Source organism: Pseudophryne corroboree, chromosome 11 (genome assembly GCF_028390025.1).
Source record: "Pseudophryne corroboree isolate aPseCor3 chromosome 11, aPseCor3.hap2, whole genome shotgun sequence".
NCBI lineage: Eukaryota > Metazoa > Chordata > Amphibia > Anura > Myobatrachidae > Pseudophryne > Pseudophryne corroboree.
Window position 1 is genome coordinate 92,321,990 of NC_086454.1, and position 16,091 is coordinate 92,338,080.

Genomic DNA, 16,091 nt, shown 5'->3' on the forward strand with positions numbered 1-16,091 from the left:
TTCTAGTTTGGCCGCGGCCGCACTCTGGCCGCCCTTAACCATATTGGACAGGAGCAGTCACACTCACCCCAGGGTAGGGTTACAGTATAGAAGTGTAATTAGAAGGCGGCAGCAGCAAGGTTGTATATAATCAGTGGCGGGAAACAACCATGCCCAGTCTGTAGGTCAAAATATCAATGGATAGGAAGTACAGGCTTGTGTAAAAGTAACAATACGGACGGGAATATTGAGGAGGGAATATCCTGCAGCAAATTCTGGGAGGCAAAGGTAGGATATTGGTGTGTAGTACACTGTAGGATATTAGTGCAGTACAGCAGTGTAGTCAGTTCTAATCTATATGCAGCTCCTGTGTGGTATAATGGGAGAGCTGTGTAGTGGGAGTAGCTGACTCCGCTTCCAACAACATGTGAATTTAGCATAGATATTGAGAGATTGAGAATGGGTGAGAGCAACATGCAATAAGGTCTCAGAGTGCAGAAACAGTTCACAGGACACAGGAGAATCCTATCAGGCAGCTCCTCAGACGTCCAGGCGTGGGCAGCAGCCTATATAATCAGCTTCTAAGATGGCCGCAGTGCCCCTTCCCCTTCCCCAGGAGTACCTGCATTTCCTCCGATTATCAGGGCCCCAGGCCACAGCCCGACAGGTAGAGGAGAGGCTATCTCCTCTTCTCAGTCTTCCCGCGGCGTCCGGCGGCAGCAGCAGCCCGCCGCTCGAGCTCCGGGCGTCCCGCGGCCGAGGGCGCCGAAATCGAGGCCGGGGATCCGGAGGAGGTGCAGGCCGCAGGGCCGGAGGTCAGTAATTGCCGCTCCACGGATCCCGGAGATTGCGGAGAAGGGTGCCCGCCGGTGCCCACAACATGGGGCGCAGAATTCAGCCGGGCAGAGACACCAGAGGGAGTCAGGATGGGTTTCAGGAGTTTGGTAGCCGGGGAGCTCCCGAGACCTGCTGCCTACTCCTCAGCCGTCGTAGCCACGCCCCCATCAGGAATGAATACTTCTTATATGGTAACTGAAAGAAATACCCTGGGGTTACCTTGTCTCTGTCCGCTTTCCTACTGGCAAATACTAATGTACGGACAGGTTTTTTTTTCTCCATTTCTGACGTTACTTTCTTGATTTTTTTTGTTTTATTTTTGGGTTTTACTATATATGTACACAAATTATACCATACTTAGCTGTTCCACTGGTCTCAGCCACTTCCCCCACATGCTACTGCTCTTCTTTTACCGGTTGGATACTCCACTGGGTACATGAGAAATGGCTGAAAACAATCAGGTCACCTTCTCCTCCTAAATAAAACTTCAACATTCATTAGTACATATATAGGTTACAGTCATATTTTTCATATTTTTATTATTTTCTATAGTTTGTATGCTGGCCATAACTGCTTCCACATCTACATATGGCGGTGTACTTGCATTCTCTTTTTTTTTTTCTACTTATTTATTGTTGCTACATACTCAAACAGTTCTTATATTTCCATTCTTGTCTTATATGACTTTGGTTAATCATACCACATGCAATACCTTAGGATCAAACTCGCCAACCCCTCTTGCTGTCACAGGTTTAAACAATTTGTATGTCTGACCCTTTGTTTTCGGGATTTTATCAGACATATTCTTATCCTTAAGTTCTGCAATACCTCTGGTTCAAAGCTGCCCACCCTAGGGAATGGTTCCCTATCTTTGTCAGTCATACATTCCCATTCAGACAAAAAGTCTTCAGCGTGTGGACTATATTTCCCACACATAATACTTTTTCCTTTAAACTTCGCTGACCCCCTGGGCCGCGGCTCTTCAACCTGAACCCTGGTTAAACGTCCCTTACTTGAGTAACTAGCTCCCATAATTGTGGGCCTTTTCCCACAAACACCAAAATACTCAATATAAGGTGACGGTGAAAGTTCTCCGAGCGCTCTTCACCCGTTCATGCCCACGTTGGCCAGTACTACCATACACTGTCGATAGCGAAGGCAATGTACCCAACTTAGGGCCCCTATTGACCTATATTTACTGGAAGTTTTTAGGAATAACTTACCCTTTCCAGTAAAGTATCTGTCGTTGGAGATTTTCCTGAGAGAGACAGCGAAAACTCACTATGCGCTTTATTATACACAAATCACGCTTGCGTATGCTCTATCCAGCGCTAATAATACAGCGATTTTACACAAAAGCTCATAAAAAGGATATCACGTTGCGCTATATATCGCACCCACAAACGCGCGGTCCAATCGCACAGCATATAGGTACTTGTTATTTATCTGCCGTACGACCACTGGAATCGAATCACAAGCTGCGAAACCTCAGCCGGAGCGTATCAAAAACTATATGGGTCACAACACAATTCACAATTCCCTACCATGCTCCTGTGTAAGTCTCCTCACGACTTACGTATTAAACCTTATGCTAACGTGAGTCAGCCGTCTCACGCCACCAAGCCTCCACTCACTCGGTGTACCACACGACGGGATCCCGAATTCCCTGGGTTCGAATATCCACTCACTCCTATGTTCGCTCACTCAAATACACTTTGTTTGTTTTTTTTCTGTACAGAAAATTTGTATTCATAAACATCCTAGTGATATTTGGTGGACCCCTTTCTTTGAAAGTAAAGCATTCATAACCTAGAACCAGAAATAACGACACGGAGACTTGAATTTTGGCAGAAAATTGCTAGCTATTTATTTGTCCCTATCCATTAGCAAACCTGTAATAAAGAAATTAATTTAATATGCCGCTCCAGCCGGCATATGGTGGCGGCCCAAAAGAACGGCTCAATTAACCTAAATTAACCTTAAATAACTAATCCTATAAATTTACTAAAACTTATCATAAACCGGTAATAGGTGACAACTCAACCCCCACAGTGACTACCCACCGCTCCTGGGTGCCCTGCCGCTGCCTTCCCGGACGGGTGGTCAAGCGGCCATAAGTCGATGGAGGTGAGTGCACCTAAACCACAACAAACTGTAAAACACTACAGTTTTCCCTACAATACAAAACTGCCGTTCTTTTCCGCCAATAAATAGCCAACGATACACCAGCCAACAACTTAACGCCAAAGCACCACGTGCCAGAATCTCTTAGTACCAGGGCGGGAGGGTGGGAAAGCAAATCCACCAAGAGAACTAAGATGGCCTCACCTTCCCTATATATATCAAACCCTCCCCCTAAAAGGCTGTACTTTCCTAACAGCTAGGTCCACCCCTCCCAAGATGTTTAACTCTTTCCTTTCCTATGCAGTCAATTCTCTCTCCTAAACATCCTAGTGATATTTGGTGGACCCCTTTCTTTGAAAGTAAAGCATTCATAACCTAGAACCAGAAATAACGACACGGAGACTTGAATTTTGGCAGAAAATTGCTAGCTATTTATTTGTCCCTATCCATTAGCAAACCTGTAATAAAGAAATTAATTTAATATGCCGCTCCAGCCGGCATATGGTGGCGGCCCAAAAGAACGGCTCAATTAACCTAAATTAACCTTAAATAACTAATCCTATAAATTTACTAAAACTTATCATAAACCGGTAATAGGTGACAACTCAACCCCCACAGTGACTACCCACCGCTCCTGGGTGCCCTGCCGCTGCCTTCCCGGACGGGTGGTCAAGCGGCCATAAGTCGATGGAGGTGAGTGCACCTAAACCACAACAAACTGTAAAACACTACAGTTTTCCCTACAATACAAAACTGCCGTTCTTTTCCGCCAACAGCGAAAGACTCATCCCCAAAGTCTTTCGCACCGCCACCATAAACCTACCCTAACTCCTGCAAAGCGAAACCTAGATCCTCCAGAAAAAACATCATCCCCTCATTGGATAGATGTACTCCATCATGCCGGAAAAGGTGGCTGTCTCTGAACCGAATCCTCGGGTGGCGAACCACCCTCCCTCCGTGGGACAGCACCCACTTTGCTACCGCCCCGTTCACCTTTTTCCGGGCCTCGTCAATCTGGCGCCCATCCGCCACACCCCTCCAACACAATCTTGGCACCATCATTGAAAAAACCAACACACAATTGGTCCATGTTGCGGCCACACTTGCCAGATCATGTATCATGGCCCACCGCAGATCCAAGGATGTCCTCTTCCCCAGGTCGTTGCCACCTAGATGGACAACCAAGACCCTAGGGACTCCATGCTTGCTGGCCTGACTCACTAACCTACTCCTCAGCTCACCCCACATCATTCCTCGCCAGCCAAGCCATCTGACACCCTGTGCTCCAAGCAATGCCTGAGCCCCCTCCGAGGCCACAAACCTGGCCGCCCAGTAAATGTAAGAGTGGCCAACCACCCAAATGGCCAAATTGTCGTCAAACCATCCTGAAGGGGAAAAGAGGGGTAAAATTGATTACTAAGAGGCTTATTAATTGTTTACACTGAAGGATCTGCCAAAAAGAAAAAACTTTAGATCTCGCTATTGCAGCAGTCACGGCCTAGCCGAACTGCACCATGCTTCGTTGCCAATTTAAAGCGCAATTAAAGACACAAAGGGGAAAGATCAAATAAAACAAACGAAATAAAACAGGGAGGGGGGGGGGGGAGGGGGGTATAAAATGGGAAACACATGTAATAACTCAGCTGGAGGTGAAAGCGTAAAGACCTGCTGAGGGACTCTGATTAGACCGGATTAGCCGAATTGTAGATTAGAATTCAGTCCGTCAAGTCAGGCAAAAAATCGCAAAATAACTCCAGACCCCCGCTGCCGACTCATGCCAGCAACGGCGAGTAGCTAATCCCTGAGTAGGATAACAAAAGGGGAAAACACCAACAGACGCACAACACCATAACTCACAGAACTGGAACAACATAATACATTGCAAATAAAACAAAGCACTAAGCACAATCCGACCTCTCATGCAACGGGGCGAATATATCGTCTGTAACTTGACGACTTCCCTCGCCCCACCGCCTGGATTTCAGATCTGGAGAAACCCGCCGCAGCAGCCGACGTCGCCGCGCCTATTCGAAAGGAATGGGTACCGAACGCAGCGGGTGGGAGGCCCAAGCTCGCTAAACAACGACTCAGCATCCAACGGAACTGGTATTTCGTCACTGGCAGCCCGTCATAATGCAATAGCCATGACCCCTCCCTAACGGGTCGCACCGCCACATATTGCATCGCCAGACCTACTGGGCAAACGCTCTCCTCTTGCGCTGGAACCATAGTGACCCAGCGACCTCTCCCCACTTGGTCCGTCTTAGAGCGCCTTAATCTGCACAGCAAGGACCTCTCACACACTACTACGTCTCCGACCAGCATGCGCGACTCTGCTCTCTTGGAAGGCGCTACCAACTCCGAAACCCTAAAGGCCCCGTGGTAAGCCAATGAGAACGCCAAACTGCACAAAAGTGTCTCAAACCTGGACGACGCGACTCGCCCCACCGCCGCGATGACGGCCGGCAACAAAGCCGCATCGATGGGCCGCCTCCTATCCGGTGGCGTCGGCGCCACTCGCGTCCACCCTTTCATTGCCTTCCGCAGAACATCGCTTTTTGTCACATCGGGGACGCCCCGCAGCTTGCAGAAAACCAGACCCCAGCCAAGTACCGGGATACCACCGCTCGGGACCTACCCGAAACATACAGCTGCCAAATAAAAGAAAGCATCAGCCGATGCCTGCTCTTACCTTGTTGCTGACGACCTTGGACAAACTCCTCCCACTCATTCCAAGCATGTCCGTAAGCCTTGAGCGTGGCTGGCGCGACTGACCGCAACGCTATACCCTCCAGTCCGGCCCGATCACCTGCCAAACCTAACCGGGACAATGAAAACCTTGCTCGTTGGCCTCAGGTGCCAACAACCAACACCTCTCCCACTGTCCTCGCGACAAAGCGTCGACAATCCCATTCTCCAAAACGGGCACATGTTGCGCGCGGAACCACAGGTTCCTACGCAAGCATGTCAAAAGCAATTGCCCTAGCACCCGCATAACCACCAACGACTTTGCCCTCTGGTTACTAATCGCATGCACCACGCCCAGATAATCGCATCTAAACAAAATGCTGCGATTAGCCAGCCGATCGCCCCAGACCTCCAACGCCACCATAATGGGAAAAACTCCAGAAGCAAAAGGTCCTTCGTGAAACCCCCGCGATGCCATTCTGCCGGCCACGAGGCCGCGCACCAAGATCCCTCCAGATGGCAACCGAATCCAGAGGCGCCCGCTGCGTCGGTGAACAGCTGCAACCTAGCGCTGTCCGCCATTGGGGCCTGCCATATACACACCCCGTTGAAGTCCTCGAGGAACGAGGCCCATATTGCCAACTCCCTCTTAATCTCTGAGGACAAACGCACGAAATGGTGCGTTCTGGCACACCCCGCAGTCGCCCTTCACAGCTTCCGGCAGTACACACCTAAAAGCGAACTCAAATGAGCCGGAAGGCGCCTGGAGTCTTCTTAGGAACCACCCCCACTGGAGAGATGACCAAGTCATCCCCCGAAGGAACACGCCGCGTTGTTAAACGCGAAACATTTTCCTTTTGTGGTGGCACGCCCCCCTGCGCGGACTGCCGACCTACCTGACTTGGCCAATCCGCCGTCCGCGCCGAACCCCTGGGAGGACGACCCTGCGTGGTGCCCGTCCGCCCCCGGCTTCCGGGGCTCCTCCGCCTGTAGCGAAGCCCGGGTGACCTTGAGCCCAACCTCAACGTCCTTGAACCCGAAGTCCATGACCTGCAAACCTTCCTGTTGTTCCCTGAATTCCTGATCGTACCTGCGCCACTCCGATCCCGAAGACATGCGCTGCATGTCATGTACGAGATGCAGGTACCTAATTATATTCGTGTGCTCTGCCGGCCTGTCCTCCAGGTAAGATGCCGCGAAGACCCAGAACCCGGCCAGGCAATTATCGAAGGTACGGAATGCCTCAGCCCCGATGCCCTTCTTTGCGCCGCCACCTTATACTCTTTCTTCGCGACCTTCGTCAATACGAACACGTCCACGAAGTCCCCCCTCCAAATCTTCTTGCGGCAGCTATCTCGCAGCCCCCGCAGTACAGCAGTATAGACGAATCGCACGACACCGGGCAAATTGCGAGCTTCTTGGCCCTACGCGCTTCCTCGCTAAGCCGCTTGCGCCTGTTCCGCTGGCCCGCTGCCCTCTTGGCGAATTTAGTTGCCCGCTTCTTTGCCCTAGTTGTGCTACTGACTTCGGACGCCTGTGACGACATTGAAGATGAAGAGGAGGAAGAGGAAGAACTACGCGAACTAGAGCTCGTGGAGGAACCCGAATACCGACTGCACCACCTTACCTGATGCCGCCGACTGCCCCGACATGGAATCTTCCGGCGCGTCCAAATCGTTGCCTTCCTCCTCGAAATCTGCCATCGCCTCATCCCCGAGCTCCCTTGAAAAAGAGGAAGAAGCGGAGGACCCCTCCAGCACTCGCGGCACATGCCGCGGCCTCCGTGCTGGGGGCGTTGCGGCCGTGAGCTCCCCCGCGTCCTGCCCTGGACCCTGTTGTAATTCTGCGGCGACCGTCCCGAGCTCACGGCAGGCGCGTGCCACCCGCTGCGCAGCCATAGCCCGCAGCCCACCGGAACGAACAGCCGTTCTAGGGGAGGCAGCCGCGGCTAGCGGCCCTAACACCTTCACCGCTGTGGCCAGGGCCGAGCCAGCGCTCTGGACGGGTCGTGACTGCCCCAAAACGCGGTCCTGGGTCCTTAGCCGGGGCCCGCGTGCGACCACGTGCTCGCCGCCCGACATGCGTGTGCCGGGCATCCGACGCACGCTGCCCTTGCGGGAAAGCGGAGGCACCGCTGTCGGCGCCCGCACTGCCCTCGCCTCCGAATTTGTCCCCTCTTCCCGTGTATCGGAACTATCCGATGCCGCAGAGGGGGGGGGGGGTGGGACCGCCGCGAGCTCCTGCGGCGCGTGCAGCAGCCCCGCGGCCACTAACCCATTCCCTGTCCCCCCTCCACCCCCGCAGGCCGCTAGATTCCGGCCCCGGGGGAGTGATCTGAAAAGACCGGGAACCCCACGGCGCAGCAGAGCGCGCGCGCACCGCTCCGCTTGCAGTGGACACGGGCTCGCGCACCTCCCGTGCGCGCACCCCGTGACCTCTTGCTGCCGCACCCCTTCTCCTTGGTATCGCACTGCCCTGCCAGTGATCATAATTGCCCTGTCTCCCCTCGGCTCCCGCCGGACTCCGGCTGCCTGGGAGATAGCAGGGGAGACAGCAGGGCCGGCGGCGCTGCTGCGCACACACGTGCGCGGCTAGCGGCGCCAGAGGCGAGCGTGGGCGCGCGCGCACCTCGGGCGCGCGCCCCACTGCTCTCTGTCACCACAAGGCCTCTTGTCTGGGCTCCTGCATTAAGAGCCCCATTAGCTTAACCTGGTTGATCACTGCCTCTCCCCCTCCCTCCCCGCTCCACACCGTGTTCCGGCTGCGGGGGAGAGGGCTGAGGAGACAAGGAGGAAAGCGGCGCCGCTGCGCGCACACGTGCGCGAGCGGCGCCGCCGGAGCCGCGCGTGGGCGCGCGCGCGTCCCACCGCTTCCGGTCCGTGCTCTCTCAGCCGAAGCGTTTGGGGATGACGCCGTACGAGGCCCTGCGACAGGCCTCGCTCGGCTGGCCACGTCCCCCGCCCAGTGCCCTCCCCCCGCCTGGAACCACTAGCCGGCCCCGGCAAGGGGGAAGAGCTGGGCATCGAACTCAGTCTCCGGTCCCTGGATGAGCGCCCGGCGCGGCGCGCTCCCGCGGGCACCCGGCACTGGGGCTTCCCCGGCCATGCCCGGAGGCAAGGGCTGCTACCCGCCCACCTCCGGGCGGCCTGACTCCCTCTCTGATCCTCCTCGTCGGCCGCTCCCGCCAGTCACAGCCGGCCCGGCTTCCGCCAGATCCCTCGAGGAGGCCCTAGGGGACGGGACGCCGTCCCCAGGGCCAGCCAGCTCGCCCCCGGAACCAGCCCCCACCGCCAGATGAGCGGTAACGGGCTGGGGTCCCGGCGGACCGTCGTGGGCGAGTGGCAGCCAGAGCACTGATGTGTGACCTAAATGCAGGGAGCTGACAATAGAGATGGCTACTGACTCTGTCTCAACACAGTGACTCGAATCATCAGGAAGTGTGAATGACTCGAGTCACTCACTGTTTCATGAGTCGAGACAGCAGCAGCAGCAGCTTCTCTCAGACAGAGGGAGGAAACTCTGTGTCCTGTGTCCTTCAGTCAGTGTGTTCTGCTGTCTTTAGCTGTGATTGGCCAGAGGCTATACCAGGTGACACCCAGTGGGAGGGGGGAGGGAGCAGTCACGACTCACCAGTCAGTGAGTGCTGTGCTGCTGTGCCTGATCCATGTCATGAATCATGATTCATCCTGAGTCTGCCAGTGAGTGAGACAGTTGTACACTGTGTAGACTCAGTGACTCAGTGAATGAATCTGATTCATGCAGCAGGAGGTGGAGCCCCTGTGGTACAGGGCTCTCGGCTCAGTGCTCACTGATCCTGCTCAGTGTGATTGTGGGTGGCAAACTCCCTGGAGCCTAGATAGTGGATAATATAATAAATCCAAGCCCACCTAAAATCATCCAATTAGCAAAGTATGCAAAATAAAAAAAAATGTTTTTATTTGGTTTAGTTACAGAATGAATGATGTGTTTCATGGCTGTTAAGCTTTCTCTCCTCAGCCAAAAGTAATGTCATATTCTATAACTAGTATGCAATAAGTGGTTATTAATAATATATCAACATAACAGTAAATCTATGTTAATATATTATTAACAATCAGGGCATAAGCAGCTGCCTCCCCCAGATACACTGTACAATCACTGCAGCTGAATAACTCCATGAGTCCAGCACTGATCCTCCAGCACTGGCAACTCACTGATTCATGTGCAGTCTCTGCAACACATTCCACTACAGATGAGTCATGACTCATGTGCCGAGACACTGACTCCAGACACTTCACTGAACTGAGTCATGTGTCTCAGCTCAGCTCAGTGAATCACTTTGCCCATGACTAGCTGACAAAACACTGAAATGTATAAATCCGGAAAAAAAAAGGGGGGGGATTCTGCAAAGCAGCACTCACCCCAAAGCAAATCCACCAAGAGAACTAAGATGGCCTCACCTTCCCTATATATATCAAACCCTCCCCCTAAAAGGCTGTACTTTCCTAACAGCTAGGTCCACCCCTCCCAAGATGTTTAACTCTTTCCTTTCCTATGCAGTCAATTCTCTCTCCTTCAGGTTGGCAGCTTTACCCCCAGAGGCAATAAAAAATTTTTTTTTTTTTTTTAACTAATCTGCTTTAGAAACCGGGCAGTTTTGTGCTATTGTAGCATGGCTACTGTCCCACCTTTAAACTAAACGAACTATCATGTGGTTTTATTATGCACACACAACCCTACGCAAGCTTGCGTAATTACGCAACCGTGCGTACCTCTATGCTACATGTGTGGCCTTGCGCAACGTGCACGTTTTTGTACGCTGTCCTCATGTTCCGTATCACGTGTACCAATGTGCGTACGCAATAAAACAACTCACACAACTTCGATAAATGTGAGCAATAAAAACTATAATCGCTCACTTAACACAACACACAGTTTCTTTCTGTATAAACCTTTACAACCAGGCCAGACTGCGTTTGTGCTTTACACTTACTTCCTTAAACATTTATTTTAGTTTTAACTATATAGCAACAAATGTATTCGGTTTCACACAGATCTATAATGAATCTAGCAATATCCTAAACTAGCAAGCAGATTTAACTAAATCCTGGAGGAAAAAGAAAAAAAACCTTTGTTTATATCTGTGTGTAATTCTTACATCAAGTATTCACCTATTAATTCTCACTAGGCCCAGCTGAAACTATTTGTAATTGACTATGGCATGGGTTAAATAAATGCATTGGTAACTCATAAATGGTGTTTGATGTGACCAAGGAAAAGCTGATTATTCTGAGTAGTGAAAATCAGCCATTTAGAAAATGACCTTCCCAAAATGGCCGCTGCTCCTCCCCCTTCCACATCCATTAGGGTTACACAAAATGGTGGACAGGCCATGTGGTTAGTCCAAAATGGAGGACAGACCATGCGGCTTCCTTTGTCACAAAGAAATGACACATCATACAAGCACCAGAAGTTATTTTAGGCCCGAGTTAAAAATAAAAACTATATCAAGGCTATGCAGCAACTTTTAAATATACTTTTAACCCTACTTAACAGATAAGCAATCCAATCTGAATCAAACACAATATGACTTATTTGAACCTTGTTTTGCAACAATAAAAATAAATTTAGCATCTTAAATATTATGAGAAACGCATTGTGCCTTGAAATTTCATATCATTGGCTTACTGATAACACAACAATACATTAACGTGGATGTTATTTTCATCAGCTTCGCAATGCGTCCATCGGAGCCGGTCAATTACAGACGCGTTTGTAATGTACAGTGCATCATTAAGACCCTGATATCCCGTAAGAGCCCTCATCTAAGAATGACAAATTGATTTCTCACAAATATTTAAAATGCCTGCTCTAATATATATTGTAAACGCCTGCACCTCTTATTACCATATCCCATGAATGTGCGCTATACATCGCAAAACACTGCATCCCATAAGAGAAAACAATACACCCACACATTATCTGAGTTCCAAAGCTCATTGATGTATATATTTGTCATTAAAAAGGATATGGATTCAATATATATAACAAAGTACAGTATACCTATAGTTACATGGTTACACTCACACAGTAAGCAGTTAAAACATACAATTACATACAATTACATGCCATTACATACAGTTTCAGTTACAGGCCAGCGATACAATTACCATTCCCTCCAATGCATCTTATGTCTCTCTCTGTAAATAAATACAGGAACTGATCTGCCAGCAAGTCCATCATCGTCTCAGACCTTACAGCAACTGAGCTCCTGTGTGATCAATAAGTGTTATCTAGTTTCTGGGGGAGGGATTCACGATGAGTCACCAGTTCCTTTGTATATGCTAATCAGGTTCAGCCTTGAAGACATCCAAAGGGCTGGCCTGAGTTTCCTGTTCATTACCTGTTTGAAGTATCTATTGTTCTAATAAAAGTGATTTTAGCTTTTATACATTTAATCATAATTCCGTGTTGCAATGTCCTACAACTTAATAACAAGTATCAAATGAATCCACACATTAATCTGGTCATTTTAACAGTAAACACGACAGGTCTATCTTGTTTCGTTCAAATAATACACATTTATGACATTACTTCATTAGATAATTTTAAATCATCATGATGTCTGGCGCTTGATATTATTATAATTATGTACTGTATGAAATAAGTGTCGAATCCATCTCTGTGGCATGTCCGTGTAAATGCGTGTGTTACCATATATTGCTGTGCTCGCTGCGCATACTTGCAAGTATAGCGACTTATAATGTGTGTAGTTTGTATGATCTCTTTATGTAATATTTTTGACATCAACACTGCAGCATCCTTGATATAACCAAGAGTCAAAAGAATATTATCTTTATCAAGGGTATCCATATCATAAGCTAAATTATCATCCCATTTAACAATAGCACTACTCACCCATACCGACACCACAGCAGGTCTGACCAATGCACCAGTATTAACGAAAATGGGCTTCAAAGACGTCTCCAGCTTGCGATCCGCCGGATCCTTGAGAGCAGCCGTGTCAGGGGACGGAAGCGCCACCTTCTTGGACAAACGGGATAGAGCCTTGTCGACATTTGGAGACAACTCCCATTTATCCCTGTCATCAGAGGGGAAAGGATACGCCATAAAAATTCTCTTGGAAATCTGCCACCTCTTGTCCGGCGACTCCCATGCTTTTCTACAAAGAGCATTAATTTCATGAGAGGGGGGAAACTTCACCTCAGGTTTTTTCCCTTTAAAGGGGCAAATCCTTGTTTCCTGAACAGCAGGTTCGTCAGAGATATGTAAAACATCTTTAATAGCCACAATCATGTACTGAATACTCTTACCTACCCTTGGGTGTAAAGTAGCCTCATTAAAATCGACATCGGAATCAGAGTCCGTGTCGGCATCTGTATCTACCATCTGGGTAAATGAACGTTTTTGTGACCCTGAGGGGGTCTGCACCTGAGCCAAAGCATCCTCCATGGATTTTCTCCATGTTTGTGTCTGAGAATCAGATTTATCCAGCCTCTTAGACAATAAAGCCACATTAGCATTAAGTGTACTTAACATAGTAACCCAATCAGCAGTCGGCTGTGCCGACAGAGCCATTTCCAGCCGCTTTTCTGCGCCCCCAGTAACTTTGTCAGCCTCAGACATGCCGACACATAGTACCGACACCCCCACACTCACACTGGCCAAATAAAGGGGACAGCCTACAGGAAAGCCTGGAGAGAGAAACACAGAGGGAGTATGCCAGCTCACACCCCAGCGCCCATATGCTACACAACTATAATATATGTCAGTAGCGCTGTAAATAATAAGAAAAGCACCAATTATCTGTGCCCCTCCCCCCCGTTTTGCTCCCTTTTACTTGTGAGGAGCTTGGAGGTCCGGGCCAGCGTCTCTGCAGCGGCTGTGGAGAGAAGAAAATGGCGCTGGTGAGCTGTGCGGCTAAGCCCCGTCCCTTCCCAGTGCGTTTCAGTCCCGCTCAAATTTTAAATATTTATACTGGCGGGGGTATTATATACGGTGCCCGGGCACCGAATATGCCTTTGGCCAGTCCCAAAGACCTCAGTAACTGCTGCCCAGGGTGCTCCCCCCCAGCGCCCTGCACCCTGTAAGTGCCGTTGGTGATGTGTGTGGGAGCATGGAGCGCAGTGCTACCGCTGCGCTGTACCGTTACTGAAGTCTTCTGCCGTCTGATGTCTTCTGTTCTTCTAATACTCACCCGGCTTCTGTCTTCTGGCTTCTGTGAGGGGGGTGACAGCGCGGCTCCGGGAACAAGCAGCTAGGTGAACCAAGTGATCGAACCCTCTGGAGCTAATGGTGTCCAGTAGCCTAAGAAGCAGAGCCTTTAACTAAGAAGAAGTAGGTCTGACTTCTCTCCCCCTGTAGCCAGCAGGTCTCCCTGAAAATAAAAAAACCTAACAAAAGTCTTTCTAGAGAAACTCAGTAGAGTTCCCCTAGTGTGTGTCCTGTCAATCCTGGGCACAAAGTCTAACTGAGGTCTGGGGGAGGGGCATAGAGGGAGGAGCCAGTTCACACCCAGTCAAAGTCTTTTTAGTGTGCCCAAGCTCCTGCGGATCCCGTCTATACCCCATGGTCCTTTTGGAGTCCCCAGCATACTCTAGGACATAAGAGAAATAATATGTAAGATAGTGTGGCTGGACTCTGCACGGCTTAGTGGAAAAGTCTGAGGTGTGCCAGACGGGGATATGTGGGGCGTCTTGGGGTTAGGAGTAGATGGACATATCTGTATGTCTCAGACACTCTCCTATATTATATATAGAAGGGGCAGGTTACTGATACCTAATCCTGTCACCACCAACACTAGTACAGCCACTTGTTACATGACCTGTGTACAGGGGCGGATCCAGAAGAAAATGATAGGGGGGGCACCATGGAAGGGGCAAGTACATGTGCGTTCGGCTTCGGTGCATGTGAGGTGGCGCTTCTTATACAATGCCAACAGTTGTAGCGCTCATTATGCAATGTCCACTGTACTGGTAGTGCCCCTTATATAGACCCCATAGTAGTGGTGCCCCTTATGCAATGTCCGTATTGCCCCCAGTAGTAATGTTGCCTGTAGTAATGCCCCCAGTCATTTAGCGCCCTAGTAGTTATGCCCCCAGTGGTAATGCCCCTGCAGTTATGACCCCAGTAGTTTACCTCTCCCCCCCCCCCCCATTTAGTTTAGCCTCCCAGTGGTAATGCCCCCAGCAGTTTGCCTGCTTGTAGTTTAGCCACCAGTAGTAATGCCCCCCTGTAGTTTGCCCCATTGTAGTTTAGCCCCTGTAGTTATGCCCCCTTTGTAGTTTAGCCCCCAGTAGTTTGGCCCCTGTAGTTATCCCCCAGTAGTTTGGCCCCTGTAGTTTGGCCCCCCTGTAGTTTAGCCCCCAAGTAGCAATGCCCCTGTAGTTACGCCACCAGTAGTAATGCCCCTGTAGTTACACCGCCAGTAGTAATGCCCTCCTGTAGTTTGCCCCCAGTAGTTAGACCCTTTGTAGTTGGCCCCCGGTAATAATGTTTCCCAGTAGTTTGCCCCCAGTAGATGCCCCCCAGTAATAATGTCCTCCAGTAGTTTGCCCCCAGTAGTAATGCCCCTTAGGAGTTTGCCCCCATTAGATGACCCCCCAGTAGTAATGCCCCCAGTAGATGCCCCCCAGTTATAATGCCCCCAGTTGTAATACACCCAGTAGATGCCACCAGTAAAAATGTCCCCCAGTAGTTTGCCCCCAGTAGATGCCCCCCAGTAAAAATGTCCCCAGTAGCTGCCCCCAGTAGTAATGCCCCCAATAGATGACCCCCCAGTCGATGCCCCCCAGTAATAATGCCCCCAGTAGTTTGCCACCAGTTGTAATGACCCCCCAGTAGTAATGTCCCCCCGTAGTTTGCCCCCAGTAGGTGCCCCCGCTACACTAAGGAAGAAAAAAATGAAATCATACTTACCGAGCCCCGTTCCCGCTTTCAGACCGCTGCAGTCCTCCTCCTCTTGGCGTCCTCTCCTCAGCACTATGAGAGAGACGTCATGACTGACGTCTCTCCCATAGCGCATGCCGCACAGTGACAGCGCCGGAGGCCACAAATGCTCCTGCGTCCGGATGCCGCTGTGCAGGGAGACGTGCGCCCGCTGGTAATACAATCTCAGCGGGCGCCCGTCATCTCCCAGTGCGGCGCTGGGGGTGGGGGGATACGGAGGCCACAAATGACAGGGGGGGGCACGGGCCCGAGTGCCCCCCCCCTGGATCCGCCACTGCCTGTGTAACATACTCTGCCTGTGGCCGTCTGTAGGGCCATGGAAACCCTATCCAGCTCATTATGCTTAAGGGCAGAACACTTATTTAGTCTTCTCAGCATAAATTATCTCATTTGTGTCTCTTGGCATTTTGTCTGACACATCTAGAGCAAAGTTTAGCTTTGTGGCCCCAATCCTGCAGAGCCGGTTACTTATCCTACATTGTAACACTGACAGGAGGAGGAATTACACAGTAAAC